At 38.2% G+C, this 8,363-nt stretch overlaps 1 non-coding gene across 1 annotated transcript; it reads right to left on the reverse strand.

The window, feature by feature from the left end:
• Positions 1 to 7,835: 7,835 nt before the first annotated feature.
• On the reverse strand, positions 7,836 to 7,941 carry LOC140853916 (small nucleolar RNA R71). The gene has a single exon (XR_012137057.1). It is a non-coding gene; the product is annotated as a small nucleolar RNA R71 (small nucleolar RNA).
• Positions 7,942 to 8,363: the final 422 nt, after the last annotated feature.

Raw genomic sequence — 8,363 nt, forward strand, 5'->3', positions numbered from 1 at the left:
CGACTCTAGAAAATCTCCTACCATGTTTGAAAATATTGACATCATGCACCTTTGAAAAGTTATGGGTGCATTACATAATCCAAAAGGTATTCTACGGAAAGAAAAGGTTGAACTGATTCCTAAACTTCCTCCACCCACTTCTGTCAAACAAATTCGATCTTTCCTTGATCATATAGGATTTTACCGTCGTTTCATCAAAGACTTTTCTAAAACATCCCGCCCTCTATGTAATTTGCTTGCTAAGGATGTCCCCTTTAACTTTGATGAAGAATGTCTTAAAGCTTATGAATTTCTGAAAGAAGCTGTGACCAAAGCTCCAATCATCCAACCACCAGACTGGTCACTATCTTTTGAGATCATGTGCGATGCTTCTGATTTTGCCGTAGGAGCTGTCTTGGGCTAAAGGGTAAACAAATATCTTGTAGTGATTTACTATGCTAGTAGAACTCTGAATGAAGCTCAGATGAATTATACCACAATCGAGAAAGAGTTACTAGCTGTAGTATTTGCTTTGGAGAAGTTTCGATCATATATGTTAGGATCAAAAATCATGATTTATTCAGATTACACGGCTTTGAGATATCTGCTCTCAAAGAAAGATGCCAAACCATGATTGATTAGATGGATTTTACTACTACCAGAGTTTGATATTAAAATTTGAGATAAGAAGGGATCCAAAAATATTGTAGCAGACCATCTATTAAGGATCTTAGTTAAAGATTGTGAACCTGCATCAATTGGAGAATCTTTTCTAGATGAACAACTTCTGATAGTTTCACATACAAAGGCCCCTGGTTCTCAGATATTGTGAATTACTTAGCAGTTGGACAAATTTCTGATGGTTGGTCTAAAAATGAAAATGATCGATTCTTTGCTCAAATCAAGTATTATCTTTGGAAAGATCCTGAGCTTTTTCAAATTTATACTGATCAGATCATTCGTAGATGTGTTCCTAAGACTGAACAATTGAGTATCTTGAAATTTTGTCATACTCTTGCTTGTGGAGGGTATTTTTTTGGATGAAAAACTGCGGTCAAAGTATTGCAAAGCGAATTTTACTGGCCCACATTATTTAAGGATGCTTATAATTTTTGCCAGGAATGTCTCAAATGTCAAGCGTTAGGAAATATTTCAAAGAAAAACATGATGCCTTTGAATCTCATCTTGATAGTTGAAATTTTTGATATTTGAAAAATTGATTTTATGGGACCTTTTCCACCCTCCAATGGTTTTGCATATATTTTGATGGCCGTCAACTATGTTTCTAAATAGATTGAGACAATAGCAATACGAACCAATGATCATAAAGTAGTCATAAAATTTGTCCAAAAGAATATCTTTTCGAGGTTTCGATTTCCACATGCTATCATTAGCGACGGAGGTACCCACTTCACAAACCACCATTTTTGAACTTTACTATGAAAGTATGGGATCACACATAAGATAGCTACACCATACCACTCACAAACAAGTGGCTGTTGTGAATTTAAGTGCAGGGGTAAAACGATAATTTTAAAAATTTTTTAAAATTATAATTTTACAGTAAAAATTATTAATTAATCTAATTAATTAACATATATTAACCCTACATAAGGATCTAAATATGATATATATAGCATGCATTTAAATTTAAAATTTCGAATTCTACAGTAAACCTTTTACTGTTATGTGTTCAAAACACATTACCTTTGTGCGGGTAGTTGATCACCGCAGTCTGATCACCATTGAAAAGATTTAATTATTGTAATGCAGTCACACAGTGTGTCTGGCCTCTGTGGATCATTCACACGAAGCTTCCGATCTGATCGGCTCCTCACAAATGCTAGTTCATCGCAGAATCCTTTCGACGGTCGATACTGATAGAACTCCTTCGATCGATGTCTGTCGACTCTTTGAAAGCTCCAAATCATCAGCAAAGGTGCTTGAGAGGTTGATGAAGCTCTCCCTAAAGTTTGGTGGGCTCACGACACTCGTAGCTCACCTTCTCACTTCCCGAACCTCAGGTAGAAACTCTAGGGTACTCACTGAAAACCCTGCGCCCACTTTTGTTTCTTTTCTTTTCTTTCCTCTCGAAAGTTTTTGAACTTTCAACTCACGCACAAGGATTCCTCATGCCCACTATTCTCTCTAAGAAAAATTCTATGCATGCCCCATCTTCTCTTCTCTTTTAAAACAGTGCAAGACGCGTCTTATCCGCGTGAGAGGATAAAGATAGGTGGTTGCTCACTTGAATTCAAATCGAATTTGAATTCAAATGCAAACCAACCCATCCTTATCCACTCTGGGCAAGAGAAGAGAGGAGGTGTGGGTTCTTTGTGCATGGAGAATTTACACGAGAAACTTTTTCTCGTGTAGATTAGATGGCGCACAAGACAAGGTGGGTGGCGCATGGATTAGTTGCCCATTCAAATTCAAACATCCTTTGAATTTGAATGGCCAACAAACCAATCTTTATCCAGATAAATGGCGCACAAAGGAGGGCATGGGAAGGCTTTTGTGTAGGAGAAAATTCATGAGAAATTATTTCTCGTGAATTCAAATGGGCACAGATAAGTGAGGTGGCGCAGGGAGATGAGGTCAAAGTGGTTTCAACCTAATTGAGCCAACCTAATCAAAATAGGTTAGGCACAATTAGACTAAATTAAACCCAACTTAATTAGGCTTAATTAGGTTCAATAAAATTTTAATCAAATCAAAAATTGACTAAGCCCAACTCCTGATCAGATCAGGGACCAAACCACCTTGGCGATTAGGTCAATACTTAACCTAATCGGGTCAAACCCAACTGAATCCAATTCAATTGGACTTGATCCAAAAATAATTACTCAATTAAATTAAGTTAATTAGTAATCAAATTACTAATTAAACTTCTCATAAATACTGAGTCCAAATCCGATGGGCAATCGGGCATCAGAATCCATCGATATGAAACCCTGATCAAAAAGTCCCAAACCAGTGGGACTCTTGACCCCGGTACCCAAAATGTGTGAAACTCGTGATTAGAGAATCCTGATTCTCGATCATAGAGTTTCAGACATGTAGGACTCAAAGTCCATGAGCATTAGGACTCTTCACCAGCCATCAGATCAGATAGAAACCTCTAATGTGTGTGACCCCGCAGGTTTGAACCTAAGCCGGTAGCACAGAAATCAATTCCTGTACTAATTGAAGTGACCATCTAGCAATGGTATCCGACATCCGGATAGGTCGAATAGTCACAATCACAATATTCAGAACTGACGTGAATATGGTTACTGTATAATTCATCCCTTTCGACCCCTGTGTATAGGACGACTCAGGGTTAAACTGTCAACCCTGATCAGATCATCCGAATCGTGCTCAACTCAAATAGTCCTGTGATTCCTCACTAGGACTACCCTGGCCAAAGTTTTGCTAAATTGAAACACGACTATACACTGCTCCTGAACTGGAGTGGTCAATCCCATCTTGACACACGCACCGACAAGTCAAGTACTTGACTACACCCAACAGCCTTCCATCACTGAATTAGAAATTCAGGTAGTTCAGTGCCTAAGTGCAGTGAGTTGCTTGCAAGTCACCGTGGCGGTCTCAGATCGGAGGGACAGTTATACCCATATCCCATCAGAGCAAATCTTGACAGCAGAAAAAGCTCCGAAGTCGGTCATATTCAGTACAGATGTACTCTTACATCTCACCTGTATACCATATCAGTGTCTCCACACTTCTTGGTTAAGAGGACAACCAATCCATATGGTACACAATGACCTATACTTGATAAATGTTGTTGTCCTTGGTAACAACGTATCATTTGGTCGCGAACAGGTTTAAGGACTAAACGACAAATCCTCCTTTATCGAGTCTAAATAGTCTTAAGGACTTCACCACAACACAAGAGTTCATTAGAAGATGAAATAATTTATGATGAAAAATACTAAAATAATTTTTATTTATTTATAATTTATATACTAATATAAGAAAGAGCACAACCGTCAACAGGCTGACGATTGGTTTTGGGACACTATTTTCAACAATCTCTCACTTGGCCTAAAGCCAATCGGTGCAGTATCTAATACCCATCTTCGACTTGAAGTCGTCGAACTCCTTCACCGCAATGGCTTTAGTGAATGGGTCGGCCAGGTTCTCTTTTCCATCGATCTTCTGAAGGTCGACTTCACCTCGATCCATGATTTTTCGGATGAGATGGTAGCAGCGCAGAATATGCTTCATCTACTGGTGTGCCTTCGGTTTCTTCGCCTGAGCAATGGCTCCAGAGTTGCACCATAGAGCAGAACTGGACCAACAAGGAAGGGTGCTACTCCGAGCTCGGTGATGAATTTTTTCAGCCACACCGCTTCTTTGGCAGCATCTGATGCAGCGACATACTTTGCCTCACAAACTAAATCAGCCACTGTGTGCTACTCGGAACTCTTCCAGCAGATAGCCCCACCATTAAGGGTAAAAACAAATCTTGACACACTCTTGCTGTCATCTTAATCAGACTGAAAATTAGAGTCTATAAATCCTATAAGTCTCAAATTCGATTCACCATAAACAAGCCACTAGTCCTTAGTATTTCTTAAATACTTCAGGATGGTTTTAACAACCTTCCAGTGATTCTCCCCTGGATCAGATTGGTATCTACTCACTACCCCTAGTGAGTATGCCACATCTAATCGTGTACATGTCATGGCATACATGATAGATCCCACTACCGAAGTATATGAAATTCTACCCATACGCTCTCTCTCTTGAGGTGTTGTCGGACAATCCCTCTTCGAGAGAGAAATTTCATGGCCTATCGGTAGATAGCCTTTCTTGAAATTCTCCATACTGAACCTCTTCAGCATAGTATCAATGTACATGGACTGGGATAAGCCAAGCAACCTTTTAGATCTATCCCTATAGATCCTCATCCCTAGGATGTAGGAAGCTTCTTCCTGATCCTTCATGGAGAACTGTGATGACAGCCAAATCTTTATTCCCTGTAATGCAGAGACATCATTCTTGATTAAGAGAATATCATCCACATACAATACAAGAAATATCACTACTGGACTATTAGCCCACTTATAAATGCAAGGCTCTTCTCCATTCTTTACGAAGTCATACATCTTGATCGTCCTATCAAAACGTATGTTCCAACTCCGGAATGCCTGCTTAAGTCCATAAATGGACCTCTGTAGCCTGCACACCTTAGACTCATCTGTGGATGTGAATCCTTCAGGTTGTATCATATACACCTCTTCGTCCAGCTCTCTGTTTAGGAAAGCTGTCTTCACATCCATCTGCCAGATTTCATAGTCCAGATGGACAGCTATTGCAAGCATAATCTGAATGGATTTGAGCATTGCCACAGGAGAAAACGTCTCATCATAGTCTATACCATAACGTTGATGATAAACACTTAATTTAAGTCATTTAAAGTAGAAAATTATATTTAATTTATTTTATTTATTAAGAATTTGATGCTTCTTTTTATGTTTTACAGAAAAGGTACTCGCCGATACAAAGAGTCCGATTCATAGATCAAAAAGACTTAAGTTTGAAAAAAATTAAACTTAAAACAAAATTAAAATAAAAGAAAGATGCATACGGTATTATAGAAAATGAAGATACTATGTAAAGAACCAAAAGGATATAGATGTCATTGTAAAGAAACAAAAATTTCTTTTTGGAATAGATAAAAAAGAGTGTTAACGTGAATGGAATGGACGTGGGGGTCACAGCGCGGCAGCGGACGCGGGCGGATGCGCGGGCGCGGCAGCGGGCGCGACAGCAGACGTGGCAGCAGGCGCACAGGATGACAGGTTCGCGGGGAATTTGGCATGGCGGACACAGTGGCGAGGGATCTGGAAATTAAAGAAAAAAATTTAATTTTTGGAAATACTTCAAGAAGATTCTTTAGTCCCACATCGGAAAACCATGTAAAACTCTTCCCTCCTAACACCTATAAAAAGGCTTTTGTACTCCCATTGGAGGGGGAGCCCAAAAATTCTTCTAGAGCCTTGCATAGAGGAATAGAAAGGGACTACTTCATGAGCAGCTAAGTTAGCAGTCTCGGGAGTGGAGAAGAAATTTTGTAACGACATAGAGATGGTTTATTGTTTTAAACTTTCTTGTATTTCTTTATATGCAATAAAGATTATGCTTTTTATTTAAATCATCATGAGTTCTTTATTTTCTCCCTTTCATATGCTTTTATTTATGCTTTTTTGTTAGATTAATATTAGGAATAACTTTTACTTTTCGGAGACGCACCGTGATCTACGGATACGGGACGTGCCGAGAAAAGAAGAGTTGTTTACCTAGTACTTTCTGGAGACACACTGTGATCTACGGGTACGGGGTGTGCTGAGGAAAGATAGGTATTTTTTCTAAGGTTAATCGCATCTAAAAAAGAGATACAACTCTGCTAGTGCAAAATTAATTCAAAACTCTCGAGATTTTTATTTTTTAATTACATCAATTTTAAGATAATTTATTTTCTAAATCAAAACAACGCTTCTGTCTTTTAATCTTAACTTAGCCCAAGGTCTCTGAGGATACGATCTCGACTCATCCTACCTACGTAGTGAGTAGAGTTATTTTTGGTGCTATCAATGACTATGCATCAAATTTTGACGCCGTTGCCGGAGACCTTGGCACGGTTGAATTAATTAAAAAAAAAAGCCACTGATATTTCATAACACTTAAATAAAATAGCATAACCTCAAATATAAAAATTTCTAACTGGATTGGACACCTTGTTTCTTTGCATTGCATCTCCATAATTAACTTTAAGGGTGCAACTCATTAACTAAGATAAGGTGGGGATTTGATCACCCTTCCTTGGCCCACAAATCACTCCCTTGCATTTGCATAACCTAGACCTTAATCTAAAATCAACTAGACGTCAGCCCTAGGAATTTTGAGCTCAATAGGATAAGAAAGCTCTAGAGTTGAACCGAGTACAGATTGGTTAATTGCTCGGTGTCTAAGGCAAGTGGTTAAAGAAATTGGTTTTCAATTGGTTCCATTGACTGACCTTGCCAACTCAGTTGGTGTCTAAGGAAAGCAACGAGCAGGGAACCTCCCACATCTTACGCTTACCTGGCCGAGTCAGTTAATCAGTCTTGAGCTTGGAGTGCTCAAAGACAGTCTTGGAAGTTAGGAGCTGTCTAGATCTAAGTTAACCTTAGGATAGAGAGTCTATGCTTGTTTAAGTTGATTGCAATTAACATCTAAACATTAACTAATTTCTCTTTTTTATAGATTTAAAATTCTTAGGTTCTTCTCTTTAGATTTTCTTCATTCTTTTCTCACTTTATTATAAAAATAAATATATATATTATAAAAACTAAAATTTTCTGTGTTTGCTCTAAAGTACAATTGTAAGGTGTATGCTTGGTCGTAGATTGTTACGACCAGAAATTCAACCTTTTGATCCAGAAATAGAAAGAACCTTTAGAGCCAACAGACATAAAAATATGGACCGAAATTAGAAGAATGATCCACCCAGACAATTGAAGGAGTACTTTACTCCTTCCACATATACCTACTCTCCTTGTATACAAGTGCCCCCTGTGGAGGCCACTCAATATGAAATTAAGTCCAGTATAATCCAAATGTTACCTTCATTTTATGGACTTAGTAATGAGGACCCTTATAAACATCTTGAAGAATTTTTTGAGATATGCTCAACTGTCAAAATTCATAACTTCTCCGATGATGCTCTTAGGTTAAAATTATTCCCTTTCTCACTTAAGGACAAAGCCAAATACTGGCTACATAATTTGGATTCCATGACTATATCAACCTGGGACCAGCTGCAAGGAGAGTTTCTCAAGAAATATTTTTTCATAGGAAAAACTAATCAAATAAGGAAGGCCATAACTAGTTTTTTTCAATTAGATGGAGAAATGTTTCATGAAACATGGGAGAGATTAAAAGACCTTATTAGAAAATATCCCCACCATGCTGTACCCAAGTGGCAGTTAATCCAATATTTTTATGATGGGCTATCTAAAAGACATCGACAAATGGTCGATGCATCATGTGGTGGGACATTCATGCTGAAAAGTGAGGATGAGGCATGGCAACTGTTTGAAATTTTAAGTGAAAATTTATTACATCATATATCTGCCTCTATTAGAGATAAACCCATGTTAAATCCAAAGAGAGGTGGAATATATGAAGTAGAAAATGCCATAGATATCCATCATAAGGTAGATGAACTGTCCCAAAAATTAGATCGTCTTCTAAATACTGGACAATCTCCGATTCCACCTAACCCAATCCAAGAAGTTTGTGCATTGTGTGCAAGCCTGAACCATTTTGTTAGTGAATGCCTAGCCGCACCTCAATTTTCTGAGTTTGTGCACGAGCAGATTCAGCAAGCTCAA

This window comes from Elaeis guineensis, chromosome 14 (assembly GCF_000442705.2).
Source record: "Elaeis guineensis isolate ETL-2024a chromosome 14, EG11, whole genome shotgun sequence".
In the NCBI taxonomy this organism is placed as follows: domain Eukaryota; kingdom Viridiplantae; phylum Streptophyta; class Magnoliopsida; order Arecales; family Arecaceae; genus Elaeis; species Elaeis guineensis.